The sequence below is a fragment of the Choloepus didactylus genome, chromosome 4, assembly GCF_015220235.1.
Source record: "Choloepus didactylus isolate mChoDid1 chromosome 4, mChoDid1.pri, whole genome shotgun sequence".
In the NCBI taxonomy this organism is placed as follows: domain Eukaryota; kingdom Metazoa; phylum Chordata; class Mammalia; order Pilosa; family Megalonychidae; genus Choloepus; species Choloepus didactylus.
Window position 1 is genome coordinate 52,748,333 of NC_051310.1, and position 15,043 is coordinate 52,763,375.

A 15,043-nucleotide genomic window follows, 5' to 3' on the forward strand; every position below is an offset into this window, starting at 1 on the left:
GGAAAACTGTAACAAAGCTAAACATATCACAAAAACCACAGCTTGTCATTACTGTGGATATCAAGTAGGGCAAAACTTTTTATCCCCTAACACTCAGCCCATGATTATAACATATGAGAACAATATGGGTCAAATTCCATTACAACAAAAATTTCTTTATAACGAAGTTACCCATGTCTCAGGTGGTTCATAAATATTAAGGACTTACTACAACTATTATTTATCTATGTTATATACCAATTTATTTAGAGAAAAAATTGAGATGCATATGAAAATAAGAAATGAAAAAGAAAGTAATGGATATTATCCCTAAGGTCTAAAAAATCTGTTTCTAAGGTTTTACTTAATCTGATTCTTTTTAGTCTGTCTCTTCAAATTAAAAAAAAAAAAAAAAAGCAAGCTTTATTGAGCTATAATGCACATACCACAAAATCCACTGGTGTTAAAGCATGCAGTTTAGTGGTTTTTACACAAACTGTGTAACCAATACCACTAATTTTAGAAGATTTTCATAGTCCCAGGAAGAAACCCCATATTCTTTCTGTCACTCTTTCTTCAATACCATGTCATGCTAACAAATTCCTCTCTGGTTCTAGAAAATCTTGGTCAGCTGAGACTTAAATTGAGCATTTAGGGGAGAAAAGAACTGCAGGTAGAAAATTTTATATAGGCATAAAAAGTACTGGGAAACTTGGGGCTTGCCATTGTGAAACTTATTCCTGAGAAAAAGCTAAGCCTACTTAAAATTATGCCTAAGAGTCATCCCCACAGAACCTCTTCTGTTGCTCAGATGTAGCCTCTATCTTTCAGCCAATCTGCAAATAAGCTCACTACTCTCTCCAGTATGTGGGACATGACTCCTAGGGGTATAAATCTCCCTGGCAACATGGGACATGACTCCCAGGGATGAGCCTGGCCTTGGCATCATGGGATTGAGAATGTCTTCTTGATCAAAAGGGGAAAAGAAAAGAAACAATAAAGTTTCCATGGCAAAGGGATTTCAAGTAGAGTTGAGAGGTCATTCTGGATGTTACTCTTGTGCATTATATAGACATTCCTTTTTAGTTTCTAGTAAATTAGAATAGCTAGAAGGAAATACCTGAATCTGTTGAACTGTGATACGGTAGATTTAATTCTTGATGATGACTGTAAAACTATATAGCTTTTATTGTGTGACCATGTGATTGTGAAAACTTTGTGACCGACACTTTCTTTATCCAGGGTATGGGCAGACAAGTAATTATTTATTTATATATATATGTAATAGGGTGGGGATAAGCATTATGGGTGTTCTTTTTTATTTTTATTTTTGTCCTTATTTTGGAGTAATGAAAATATTCTAAAATTGATTGTGGCACGACAATATGATGATACTGTGAGCCACTGATTGTATTCTTTGGATGGATTATATGTTGTGTGAATATATCTCAATAAAACTTCATTTTAAAGATATTAGGAAAACTGTAATTTGGAACTGTAGAGCATGGCTTCTTATAACTCATGATATTGTGAACATTCCTTGAAAAAGACAGACATGACTCAAACAAGCAAAGCATGAAAGTACTTGCCAGTGAAGGTAAATAACCTTTTGTTGGTAAGACTCTTCACCTATTGCATAATGTGATTTTATTTCAGAAGCTGAAGATAGCAGAATCTGAGCTTTGTTTAAGTGAAACTAGGCTTCTGTATTCCATAGGGAAAAAACAAAACAAAACAAAACTGGTATTTCTCCAAAACAGCATTCTGAAATGCTCACGCCCAACACTAAAACATTTTTACAAACCAAATGAATGAATGAATGATATTTAAAATGTTGCTTCCACAATTTATGGGATAGTCCATAAAATGCCCAGTGTAATGTTTTCCCCTTAAAATTAGTCATTTCCTAGCTCTGCTATGCTCGCTAGAAGTCTGGACCTGAAATTCTATCTAAATAAATGCCAAGTAAATAGAGCCATTTTATTCTATTTACCCCTTTATTAATTACAACTCTGGGACCAAAACAATGTCCTCCGTGGGAATGTAGTACTGCCACAGTCTAAGGAAGGAAGCTTGCAACAAACTGAGTGACCTCATGTGTATAAAACCAGAGGGAGTCTGATAGGAAGCCCACTGTGCTGGTTTAGAACTGTTATGTACCCCAGAAAATGCCATTTTCTTTTAATCCATTCTTGTGGGGGCAGATCTATTGTTGGTGGGACCTTTTGGTTAGGCTATTTCAATTGAGATGTGACCCAGCCCATTCATGGTAGGTCTTTTACTGGAGCCCTTTATGAGAGGATAAAAGGCAGAAACACAGAGAGAGAGGGCAGAGAGATGAGAAATGCCCAGTGAAGCAAGAAGGACCCACAGGAACTGAAAGAGAAAGTCACTGAAACTAGAACCCAGGAGGGAAAGACCAGTAGACATCATCATGTAACAGAGGAACCCCAGATGCCAGGAGCCTTTCCTCCAAGAAGGCATCTTCCTCTTGATGCCTTAATTTGGGCATTTTCATGGCTGTAGAACTGTAAATTTGTAACCTAATAAATCCCCATTGAAAAAAAGCCAACCCATTTCTGGTATATTGCATTCTGGCAGCTTTAGCAAACCGAAACACCCACAGAGATAGAATTAGTTATGAAATAATGTAGAGCCTTTCTGGGATCTAGATTTTTCAAGAAAAGAAGCTGGGAAGAGCATTTAAATATTTAAGCCCCCAACTATTTTCTTGTCCCTTTAAGGACACTCACGGTGTTGACCATTTCTGATTGGGTGGTTTCTGTTTCATTTTCTTTTTAAAAATAGGTAAATATGTAAATCAAATCCTTCCCAGTAAGCACCCTGAGGAAGCAATAACTTCCACAAGTTTTTAGTTACACCTGCCAAAATATAGTAAAGTTTCAATTTTTAGAAGCATGAATTTCAGTGTATTAAATAAAGCACACTCTACCACAAATAGAAGACCTTTCCTCTTCATACATTTAAAATTCTAAAAGAAATTAAAGAGCCACACCAAAATGAAAACAGAATTTTCAACAGAGGTAAGCATTTAACCCACCAGTCAGTCCCAATACACACCTGCAACTATAACCACATTTCCCAAGGCAAGATTTTTTCATCTTTTGACATGTTCTCAATCCTGGCAGAGCATCAGGATTACCAGGGAGTTTAATAATCCTACAGATTGGGCCCCAACCCCAGGTCTACCCAATCAACATCCCCAAGTATCTCTGATTTAAGTCCATCATGGAGAATTATGATGCTCACTCATGGCACTTAAAACCAGACAGTACCCCTCAGGAAGAGGTGTGGTTCCCTTCAAAAGTCCCACTTAACTCTCTGAGAAGGAACTTAGGTTTAAGGTTTAACCAACTGAAACTGTGTGCTTTGCTAAGCATTAACTTTGCATTTTAGAGGCAAGTTTAAAAGACAGTTTTCTTGTTTGGGGGTGTGTTTGGGGTGGGGGTAGGGAAACATCGCTCTGTTAATCCTTTTCAGAGCTTTCTTCCCACACTGCTGATTTGAGATAAGCTGTCATTTTTAAAAGTTGAAGAGCGTTTTCTTTTTTTTTTTTTTTTTTTAAGTATTTTGGCCTTTGACAATAATGGCAGAGCTGACATTTTTTTTCCCCCAAAGCATCATCCATCCTGCTTAACCACAGATAACATTAGTGGCCTACAAACTCAGGCCATGGGATTAAAGTTGTTTACCCACTAGCTCTGGTGGGCCTGCCTGGCCCAGCATCAGTGTCACAGAGAGACCCCTGTTGTGACCAAGGACATGTCCTTAAAACATGGCTGACCTCCCAGGCTGTGGTCATGGAAGAATGGAGAAGTGACCCTGAAGGGTCTAATCTACTGACCTTTACTTTGTTCTTACCAACTGCACAAATAAATAAAAGCAGCAGGGTAGCTGAGTTCCCAGATGAATTCCAATTTATTCCTACATATCCAAGCCTAGTCCAATGTTTAAAGTTCTCAGACCATCCAAAATCTGTCAGGTTAAAGTACTGGCTCTCAACCAGGGGCGATTTGGCACACATGCATGCATGCGCACACATGCGCACGCAAGCACACACACACACACACACCAGGGAATGTTTGGCAATGTCTGGAGATGTTTTTGATTGTCACAGCTTGGGGTGGGGGTGCTACTGGCATCTAGTGGGTAGAGACCAGGGGTGCTGCTAAACACCCTACACTGTACAACACAGGCCCCACAACAAAAGAATTATCCAGCCCCACAACAAAAGAATTATCCAGCCCCAACCATCAATAGTATTGAGGTTGAGAAACCCTGGGTTAGGGTATACAAATGGGTCATTTGCCAGCCCACTCCTGCATAAACCTTCGAAGAGACTCTCATCCCCTTTTAATTTAGCTTCTTAAATGCCTTCAAGGGCCAAAGAGGTAAAGAAAAATCTCTTAAAGTGGTTGTGAATGAGGCACCAAGGTGTGGTGAGGGCTGTGACAAATCAGAGTACAAATGCTTACTAAAGTCGTTCCATGTTTTAAAATAACGCAGTTCTGGCCAGACAAAACATGACTGCATTAACCCTGTGGACTACTAGTGGACAAGCTCTATTTTAAAAGAGATTATCAATTTAAGCAGAACTGGAAGATCATCAAAATACACAGTCCAGTCTATTCCCTTAGGTACTATGGAACTTCCTGAGCCCTAGGACTAGGAAACAGGATGAACTATGGACCAGCCTTGGGGGTCTAGCTCCAGCCAATAAAGGGTCTCGGATATAGTGTGCCATGAGCAAGGGTCAAGGTTAGAAACCTTGGAGGTGAAAAAATTGAACCTTCCATCACTGATCCCCATTTTAGGAAAACCCAGTGGATATAACACCATATAAATGAGGTCATTATTTTAAGATGATGCCATTCTCATAAAACTTCAGAATTTTTGACCCAGAAGATGAACAATGTTTCACACAAGAAGAAACAGAGGTCCAGGAAGTTTAAGAGACTTGCCATGATTATCCTAAAATTCAAACCTAAAATCAATTGGTATTTCCTTTCCTTCAGTGCAAATGCTAAGCACCACCAAAAAATGGAGAGGATTGCATTCAAATTGCCAAACATTCATGACTAAACTCTCTACCAAACATAAATAAGTTATACACATTATACATAAATGCTATATTTAAATCTACTTGGCTTCATCCTCTTTTCCCATCAGAAACATCATTAACATGTTTGCCCCAAGTCACTGTTTCTAAGTTCTCTTCTTCACCTTGCTGAGAATTAAAAGCAGGTTAAATGTCTCCAGCCCTCCTTTCAGGATCAGATTGTAGAGAGGAAAGCCAAATCAGCAAATGGAAACACAAGCAGAAGGAAGCCTCGAAATGAATATCCCTGTGCCTATGCAAGCTTTCTGTTGGAAGAATTCCTGGCCTGAAGAGACAGGATAAACAAAGGCAATCCAGAGGAAAACAAATGATAAGATAAGTGAAACCCAATAACTCCCTCTGTCCTACCCTCCACCTACTTCCCCCAAATGATTCCATCAGAAAAACAATCTGGATTTGGGAGAATTAGAATGTAAGCTACCTTCTCTTTCCTGCCACGCAGTTCCCTCTTCTAAGGAAGAGAGCTGTTTGGGGATGGGGTCATGTCAGTGATTATATCTCTTCTGATATGAAACCTGGTTGCCCGGGGACTGTCTGGGGAGAGCCATCTCATTGCCTACAGGGAGGCCGTGAGAGCAAGAAGCCAGTTCACTGGTTCTCCAGACTCAACTTACATTCCAGGGACCATAGCAGGGAAAGGGAGGCTACAGAGCAAAGGTAACCAGGCACAGGTTGAAAAGAAATTGGGTCAAACTAAAAATCATACATTCTCTCTCTTTTTTTTTTGTAATTTTTAATCAACTCCTCAGCAGAAAATGTCATAAGCAAGAGTTTCTTGCCACAGTTCCTTGCCAATTCTGTCATTACAAGTGTCGCCTACTTGTAGAATCTCAAATCCCAAATGGGACCTAGGTTTCCTAGTCCACTCCGCTCCATTCTTGATTTAAGAAACATAAAAATATAAAAGCAGGCCTGTTTAATTTAACCATCTGAGAAAAGATGCAGTCTCAGTCACTGGCTTCCAGTTCAGCACTTGCTCGTTCCACACCCTCTCTGACTCGTAACTCAAATTACCACTGAGTGCGGAGCAATGGGGGGAAATGTACCTTTAATGTAAACATTATTGTTACACACAAACAAGAGGGGAAACAAACAGTTATTGTTGTTTGTTTTGCCATCATTATCCTAAATCTAATAAAAGCCACTAATACTGTGTAACTATCACTGCATTTAAAAAGAAGAGCCTAAATTGTGCCTTGAACAACTATATGACACTGTATCCACAAGAGTAAGGTGAACAATACAGCAAGTTCCTTTAAATGGTTTAAGCTTTCCATTTTATTTCCTTTGACTTCTCACAATAAGTTTTGTAATAAATTCTCAGGATTTCAAAGGGCCCCTAGTCTAACCCACTGTCACAGAACTGCAGGTTCTAACTTAACTCATGTCTTGTTATTTCCCTGCTTGATTTTACCAAATCTCCATGAGACAAGTAGAAATTTAAGTCTAGGCACATATGAACAATCTGTCTCATCTGCTGAATGAATGCTGTTGAATACTGAGACAGACTGAATTATACACCCCAGAAAAAAATGTTCTTAACCTTAATCTGGTCCTGTGGTTGTGAACCCACTGTAAATAGGACCTTTCAAAGATGTTACTTTTAGCTAAGGTATGGCCAACTGTTTCAGGTTGGGCTTTAATCCAATTACTGGAGTCCTTTATAAGCAGAATGAAATTCAGGTATAGAGGGGAAAAAAACACGAGAAGAGCTGGAAGTTGGAAGTCAAGGAAACCCAGAAGAGAAAGGAGAAGATGCCACTGTGTGCACTGCCATGTGACAGCAAAGCTAAGGACCAAGGATCACCGACAGCCTCAGAACTCCACAGTCTTTGGGGAGTAAGTTATCACCTTACTGATGCCTCAAATTTGAACAGTGTCCATTGTTTAAGCTAACCCATTTAAGGTATTTGTGACTGTAGCCCGGAAACTAAGACAAATACCATCCTTGACTCTTCTAGGGTAAAATCTGCAGAAGCTTTATGGAAGAAGAGTAAAGCAGAGTGGCACTAAAACAAACCAATGACCTCCCTCACACACCCAAGAAAGGGTAAAGACCAAGGCTATGGACTTTGGAAAACTGTTAGGAAGTGCTCCCAGCCCTGATGCAATCAATCTTTGTAGAAGTGCATCTGTCAGAAACATGCAGTTCCTTGGCAAATTGCTGGCAATGCCTTGCCTCTGGCTTATGGCATCTGAAGAAGCTGACTCCCACCAGTTCATTTTATAATATGACACTTTCTTCTGCCTCTGGTGATGATGGTTTTGCACTGATATAGCCACAATATATTGTCTAGTCTCCTTTGTGGCCAAGAGTATGATTGAGTTTAAAAACAAAGCAAAATGAAAAACAACTAGGATTACAAGCGCAGTTTGTGGCTCCAAAACAAAAGCAAAGCTAACCGATGCCCTTGACCTGGTTCTAACTTGACTAATGAACAGAACTGAGCCAACAAGCCAGAATAGAAGAACCCATCTCAAAAAAAAAAAAAAAAACAAAAGATGAGCATCTGTATTTCTCAGGCAATGCCCAAAGCTGGGATCTGGGTTATCTACTGTTAGAAAGCTAATTTCAGCAAGTCCATCAGATTGGCAATGTTCTTTGCTAATCACTGCAGATATTTTCTTTCAGAAATGAAAAGGACAAAGACCAGTTTCTTAGGTGACCCTAATTATGTGCCTAGCAGAAATACAGGTAACCTTCAACTCCAATCTTGGTGCAATTTATAGAATAGAATGAGCTCAGGAGATTAGTAAAAGTGAGTGACATACATAGAAAGTGTAACAAGATGAATGACAAAAAAAAAAAAAAATCTTCTGAAACCAATATTTATTGAATGAATACTATGTTTGAAAAGCCTGGTAGCTAACAAGCTTTTTTTTTTTTTTTTATTTTATCTTTCTGGTAATATGCTGTTAGGGCACAACTTTTCTATTATTTCCCTAAATGAAATGGTGTATATTTTAGTCAACTGTCTACATTGAATATTGTAAAAGTGACACAATATCCAGTTTTAAGCCAAAAGGAAAAGACCTGTAAGTCAGGAAATCACACTAACTACATTGGAAATTGAACTTACTTCCCTAGTTTTACACATTTAATTCACAATAGTGGTTACGGTTTAGGAGAATTGCAATTGTATTTTTGGCACCATATTTGCTCCATTATAAAAATAAACAAAAGTCTTTCTTCTGAGGTGGGGAAAAAAAGCTTATTTTAAACTGAGATTATCCAATATTAGGTTACATGTGTAACTACTATTTTTTTTTTAGTTTTATTTAGTTTTTTTTTTTTTAGTTTTTTTAGTTTTATTTTTAGTTTTTGTTATTTCCTTTTCAGAAAAACTTTCATGATTTAAGTTAAGACAACAGGGAGTAGGGAAGCTAAGAAATTATGGGCCATCAACTCTCGATGCAGACTTCTGCAGCCCTGTTCTGATGGGAAGGGCTTCTTTTCAGTTAAGAGTGAAAAGTTAGCTCAATTAGCTAATAGGGTCTACTGCCAGACAGGCTCTAAACAGATTTAGAGATGCAGTATAAGAACATCCTTCTTTTCAATTAATTTGCCCATTGTTCAAATACCAAAAAGGAGGGAATTCAAACACTTCATCAATCAAATACTCAAAATGCAACATTTTAAGTCTCATGCAACATTTTCTGTTCCAGAAAATCAGACTATAAGAAGCCAGAGAAAAAACATTTTCACTCTCAATCAACCGATCATTTATTGACCCAATACTGTTTCAAAACTATGAGATGCAAAAAGAGTTGGGATCCAGCCACCCCACCCCACCCCACCCCACCCCACCCCACCCCTCCCCTACTCAAGTTGGAGGGGAAATACATACAGGAAACCCAGAGCTGAGGCAACAGTATGGCATGTAGAGTTAGACAACCTAGGTCCTATCCTGGTCTGCCACCCTATTTAGCTATGTGACCTGAGCAGGACAAGTTTTTTAAATTCTTCATGCCTCAATTTGCTCTTCTGTAAAATGATGGTGACAGTGCCTCACAGGGTTGTTGTGAGGAGTCAATGATTTAGTCCAGGTAAAGCTTTAGAAAGGGCCTGGCACAAGGTAAACACCTCACATCTGTTGACTGTTGGTATCACATTAGCTATAAATGTTAAGTTGTATGGTCAGGCTAAGGTGGAAGGAACAGAGGGGGCAGTGAAAGTTGAGGGATATGCAGGGAGTTTTCCTGGACACTGGGGCACTCAGCTGGATCTGAAAGTACATTCCAAATAAGAGGGGTGCACATTCCAGATAAGAGGGGCCCACTATGGCAGGAAGCCAGGGATACAGGTAAAAACCAGGAGTGCTCACACATCGACAAGGAAAGGCAGCTGACCACAGCCAAGAGTGTATTTGGTAACCTCAGACTGGTTGGGGGAAAGGAGAGAGGTTCTGTACACTAGTTGCCATACTCTTAGGATTTAACTCATTTTAGACACATGCACTACAAATGCAAACTCTCTGAAATGCTCATTTTTCTATTCCTGGAATAGTGGAATGAATACCAGAAAATAAAATTTTTAGCTGTAAAGATTCTGCTAGGGTAAAATGTAGGTCACCAAAATCAGCTTGCATCTCATCTTCATCTGTCCCTCCTTCAGTGCAGATATTAGGGGGTGGCTTGGATGAAAGTGGAGAGTTTTAGATCTAGCCTTTAAGTCCAGACTCTTATCAGCAACCCTCCACACAACCTACATAAAAAGCTTGTACTCTTGCTAAGTGAATGTTAATTTTAAGAAAGGTACCCTCTGTTCCAGCCTTCCCTGCCAACCTGATCTTACAGAAAGTCTAGATGTATCCCTGACCTCCTTCCTGATTTCTTAAAGTGTCTGTGCTATCTTTTGCCTCTTATTCTTAAACTTTGAGCTCTTGAGGAAACCAGTAAAAACAAACGCTGTGAGTTTTAAGATAGACATTTACTTAGAAGATTTCTTCCAATTACCAAGTGAGAAAATGTAGTACCAAAAAAACTGGCAGTAGCCCACATTCCTCATCCAAAGAAAAATCTCAAAACAAAACAGAAAAATTTTTGTTTGTAGTTGGTGTCCCCTCTAGAGAGAGAACAGTTTGCTAACCTAAGTTGGCAAAGTCGCTTTGTTTCCTGCAATAAGACAACACTTGGAAATATCAGGAGCATGATACAAAAGCAAGGCGTGCCCCTCAGAAGTTACAAGCGCTGGTGATTATTTCTTGAATGAACACCTAAGGCCCTCAGTACCAAACTTTGTTGGAAAGCTGGTTTCCCCTTATCCAGCAGCTGTAACTTTTTAAGTGATTTCACAGAAGACTTCAAGATTCTCAAGCCAAAGCTACTCTTGATACCACCCACAAAATATTTACAAAATGAAACACTTTCCATCTTAGCTGTGTTTTTTTGTAAATACCTTATTTGTTCTGATGACCATAGTACAACACTAAAAGCAGCTTTCTAAACAAAGTAGTTCAAATAAAACCACACACAGACAAACACTGTTAACACTCAGAGCCTATCCACAAAGCCAGAAAGTCAGGATTCAAATTTCTTGGTATCTACTCACTGAGCTCCTAAAAGTACCACCCAAGGACGTAATCCACTGTGCTCTCTTTACCATCATACTTCCTCACTAATTTATGCTTCTGAATACCCACAGAATCTGACTACTGGGTAACAAAATTTTACAAATATTGGGCAAATGCCCACACACTCTGTTCTTCCCTCACATCAGCCAGCCTGGAACAACTGATCTTGTTTACAGAACTCCATCCCAAATTTGTGAACTATTGTCTCCCAGCTCTTTTCCCCAACTGGTGCCTCAGAAGCCCTTGGTGGCCTGGCACAGGTCTTGGTTTCTCTCCTGATTTTCATATCATACACATCCTAGGAAAGTTATCTAAGCCATCTATAAAACAACTGGGAGAAATCTAGAAACACCTAGTTTGAGGTCATAAATTGTAATGAGGAAAAAAAAAAAAAGTCTATAAAGGAGAATTATTCCTAAAGCAAATATTTATTAAATACATCTATTTCAAGCAAATAGAAGACCCTTTATACTTCAAGCCATATGCCACACAGGGAGTTCTGGTTTATGCTGAGATGAAACTGCTTGGCAGAAAGCAATTTAGGGGAATATTACAAATGATGACAGAACTATCATTGGAAAGAATTCAGACCTTGGATCTCCAATCACAGCTCTGCTACTTGCTATTCATTCAACAAATAGTTATTAAATACCTACCAATGGTCAAACATTGCTCTAAATGTCAGGTAGATAGGGATGTACAAGGCAGAGACCCTACCCTTAAAGAGCTTACAATCTAGGTAGTAGAGATAAAAAGTAAACAGATAAATGAAGGAGATTTTCAGCTAGTGATGTTCTGGGACAAATATAAATGGTTAAGTCACAATCTCTGATCCTGTTTCCTCATGGGGCTATAATCACCTATTAAACAACAATTTCTGTGATAGCGCACCTTGGCATGAAATGCCAGCAGAGGAGAAACAAAATATCTGTATAATCCAATTACACTTAATGCAATTAAGTTACAAATATCTGCTTTTCATTAAGAATTTGCAAAAAGGCAAACCTCAACATTTGCTCTAAGATAAAAATTTAAACAAAAGTCCAACTACTGGGAGTAATAATAGCTGCCTTTCCTACTTTGAATGGTTCCCACAAAGATCCATGCCATTTTGTCATACAAATAAGGCTCAGAGATACTAAATGATATACTCAACACTACAGTGTCAGAAGCTGGGTTGAAACCCTCATCTTCAGATTACTTTGAGGGGGGAAAAAAAAAAGACCATTTCCTTTTTAGAGTGACAAGATTTTACACATAGAATCAATTTTAAGAAACCCTTTATTCCCAACACTACCAACGAGGAGACCCAGTTCAGGACTGTGGTGTCCTCGCTGCCAGCCCGGTGCTTCACCCTCAAGCACCTGTATCCTTTAGGCAGGCTATTAGATTTTATGAGAACCACGAGTGACGATAGTGACTTCCATAATTCAATTTCATAATCGGAGGAAACTCGCTTTCAGTTACTAATTGTCCCTAATCACTTCCAGTCGGCTGCACATAGAGCAAATTGAGAACCTTTACTGGCGATCAGGGCGCTCTCTTCATGAAGAACTAAAGAGCCTCCCTACATGAGAAATCTACTTCCAACACCATTAGCTACTTACTGCGAAAATGCTGCAGCTAGCCTGGATGGGGAAAGATACCTTTGAACTGTAATTTTCAAGATCTGCCTCAGGAAAGGGGCTCCAAACAATTCGTTCTTGGGTGGGTAATGGAGAGACGGGGCAAGAGAAGAGAGGGCTAGGGGCCTAAGAACTGTGTCCAAGCTATTTATAAAAGAATGGAGAGAGTCCTGGGGCAGTGAAAGGGGTGAGGAGAGAGCAGCTGGGCCTGGGGCAAGCATTTGACCACACCCACTGGCCACGCCCTCCCAGCTGCCCGCAGAGCCGCAACTAATCGAAACTGCAGTGGGAGCTGTTAAGATTCCGACAGCAGAAGTCGCCATGGCAACGGGATTCATCTTGCAGGCAAACTCCGCTTCAATTCACCCGATTCTCAAGCAACTACCAGCTCAATGAAAGGAAGGGACCGGCTCTGATGAGAGCAAAACGGTCACGGGTAGCATTTGTTCTTGACGTTCTCCTGAGAGTGAAAGCTGGGGCGGGCAAGCGGGAAATCGAGTGCATGTATCTATTCCCGGGCACACTAAAATATTTTATGATGGCAAGACACAAAACACCCCAACCCAGGTTGTGAGCTCCTTGAGAACAGAGGGTTTGATGAATGAGTGAGTAAAGAGGACGAATGAATGTGCTACGGTCAGAGAAATGAAATCTAGAAGACTTGAGAGTTCTCCGACCTCAAGCATGTTTCTAGTCCCAGGGCAAGCCGATCGCAAACAGTTGGCTTTTCAGGACCAGCTGGGAAAACCCGATTATCCAGCTCTCCTGCTCCACAGTGAACCTTATCATTCAATTTTTCACACCTCTCCCACCCCCTTACCACCTCCGGGCTATAACTCCAGGGCAGAGCGCTCTTTGCAGAGGGAGCAATGAGTGTAGGGGGGACTGAGATGCGCCCGATCGAAAGTGGCGGAAGGCGGGCACGCTCTGCGACACCTCGAACCCGGTCCTCAAGCAGCACAGCTTCCCCTCGCCGCTGTCCGCCAACACCCCTCACTACCTCCACAATGCCGGGTTTCCCTCCTCTCACTTTGAGACATTCAGCTTCCAACTTTGGCTGAATTACAGTCACCCCGCCCCTTTTGAAGGGGGCTTGAAGTAAGTGCACCAGGGATTACGGGGCTTCTATTCGGACGCAGACGGTTAAGGGAATTCCTCTTTCCTGAAGCCACCTTCGAGCCCACCAAGCCTGCCTCGGGATTCTCCCAGAGCCGCCGGGCTACGAGCTCCCGGCCGCGGCACAGCTCAGAGCCCCCAACCGAGGTCACGACTGTCCGCGCCCCAGCCCCGGGCTGCCCGCAGCGAGACTTCGAGTGGTACCCTGTCGGCTCTCCTGGCATCCCAGCGCCTCAGGAAGAAAGGAGGGAGGGACCCCAGTCCTCCGGGTGCCTTCGTAAGGGCTCGCCTCGCTTTGCGCCGCGCTGCAGCCATTTTCCCATCCCCAGGATGGCAGCCCAGAGTTGTCTCGGTCCCGTTCCCAACCATACCCAACCTGAAGGACGGGTTTAATATTTACCTACATAGCCCGAGAGCTCCGGGAGGCAGCAGGAGGGCGCGCCGCGAACCCAACGCCGGGCCGAGGAAGCGCACCCACCCCCCGCGCCACCGCGCGGTGCTACCTAATGAATGAGTGGGGCGGGCGGGGCGACGCGTCCCCCTTACCTGAGCAGCCCCTGCATACTGGAAAGGCAGTTCTGCGCTCCGGGTACAATGGGATCCGGTTAAACAGTTTCCTTCACAGCCGCTCGTAGGTTACCAACCCGCAGGTGACATCACCCTCACCGGGCCTGATAGGATACAAAGTAGCGCTCACTGCGCATGGACTCCTTGGCCGAACCCGCAGACTCCTGGGAGTTGTAGTACCGACTCGGCACGCGAAGCCCGTGCAGCATCCTGCTGGGGTTCGCGAAACTACACTTCCCGACGCAGGCATCGGCCGCTCAGTTCCCGCCCCTTGACCCCGCCCCCCTCCCGGACCTGCCCCCTCCCCGCCCTCCAGTTTTGGAGCCTTCGCAGCAGTGGTTCCGACCTGGAGCTACGGGCAGCGAGGGCGAGAGGGAGGGACACTTTGCGGTCGTGCCGATTGACTTGACCTTTACTCTGTCCCGTTCGATATCTGAGGGCCGGGTGGGGTCCTGAGCTCGTGCGTATCGGCCTGGGAGCCCTCATCCACCGGATTTTCTTGGCCCTATTCGGGAAGAGAAGATTAAGCCTTTAACTGTCTTCCCTACCCTGAGCAACTAATTAATAGGAAGCACTAGTTTCTGGGTTATTGTGGTCCTGGAATTCCCTCCACGCTCCCGGGGATGGGGCGACACCGGCCCCGAAAGAATCACCGTGTGGCCCACTTGGTTCCATACACCCCTCTTCCTTCACTTTCATTCTTTCTGTTGGTTTTAACCGAGTCCGGGTGACCATGCAGAACGCGGGGAACAGCTTAGTCGCCTGAACTAACAGAATAACGGAGGCTGTTGCTAATAAAAACGCGGTGTAATAGACCGTCGCGGCAACCCTCTGTCAGGGAGCCTTCTGCTGCTGCAGAGATAATACTATCGCGCAGCCATGCTTTTGTTCGTCCTGCAACAGACTTCCCGCTCTGGTGGCTATCAACTCCGTAGAAGATAACACCCTTGTTTGAAGTTCTAATAAATTGTATATGCATATATGCGTGTATGTATATATTTTTTAATACACAACATTCTTCCTCTCATCTTTCATACCTTGTC

The 15,043-nt window shown here is 42.1% G+C and overlaps 1 protein-coding gene across 2 annotated transcripts in view; it reads right to left on the reverse strand.

The window, feature by feature from the left end:
* DAAM1 (dishevelled associated activator of morphogenesis 1) overlaps window positions 1-14,095 on the reverse strand; it is a 177,369-nt gene extending 163,274 nt beyond the window's left edge. Inside the window, exon 1 of one of the 2 annotated variants that reach the window (XM_037832610.1) lies at window positions 13,980-14,095. The gene's annotated coding sequence lies outside the window, so the exon portion shown is untranslated. Of the gene's footprint in view, window positions 1-13,833; window positions 13,909-13,979 lie in introns of those variants that run through there. The other variant, XM_037832611.1, reaches the window with a different exon arrangement.
* Window positions 14,096-15,043: the final 948 nt, after the last annotated feature.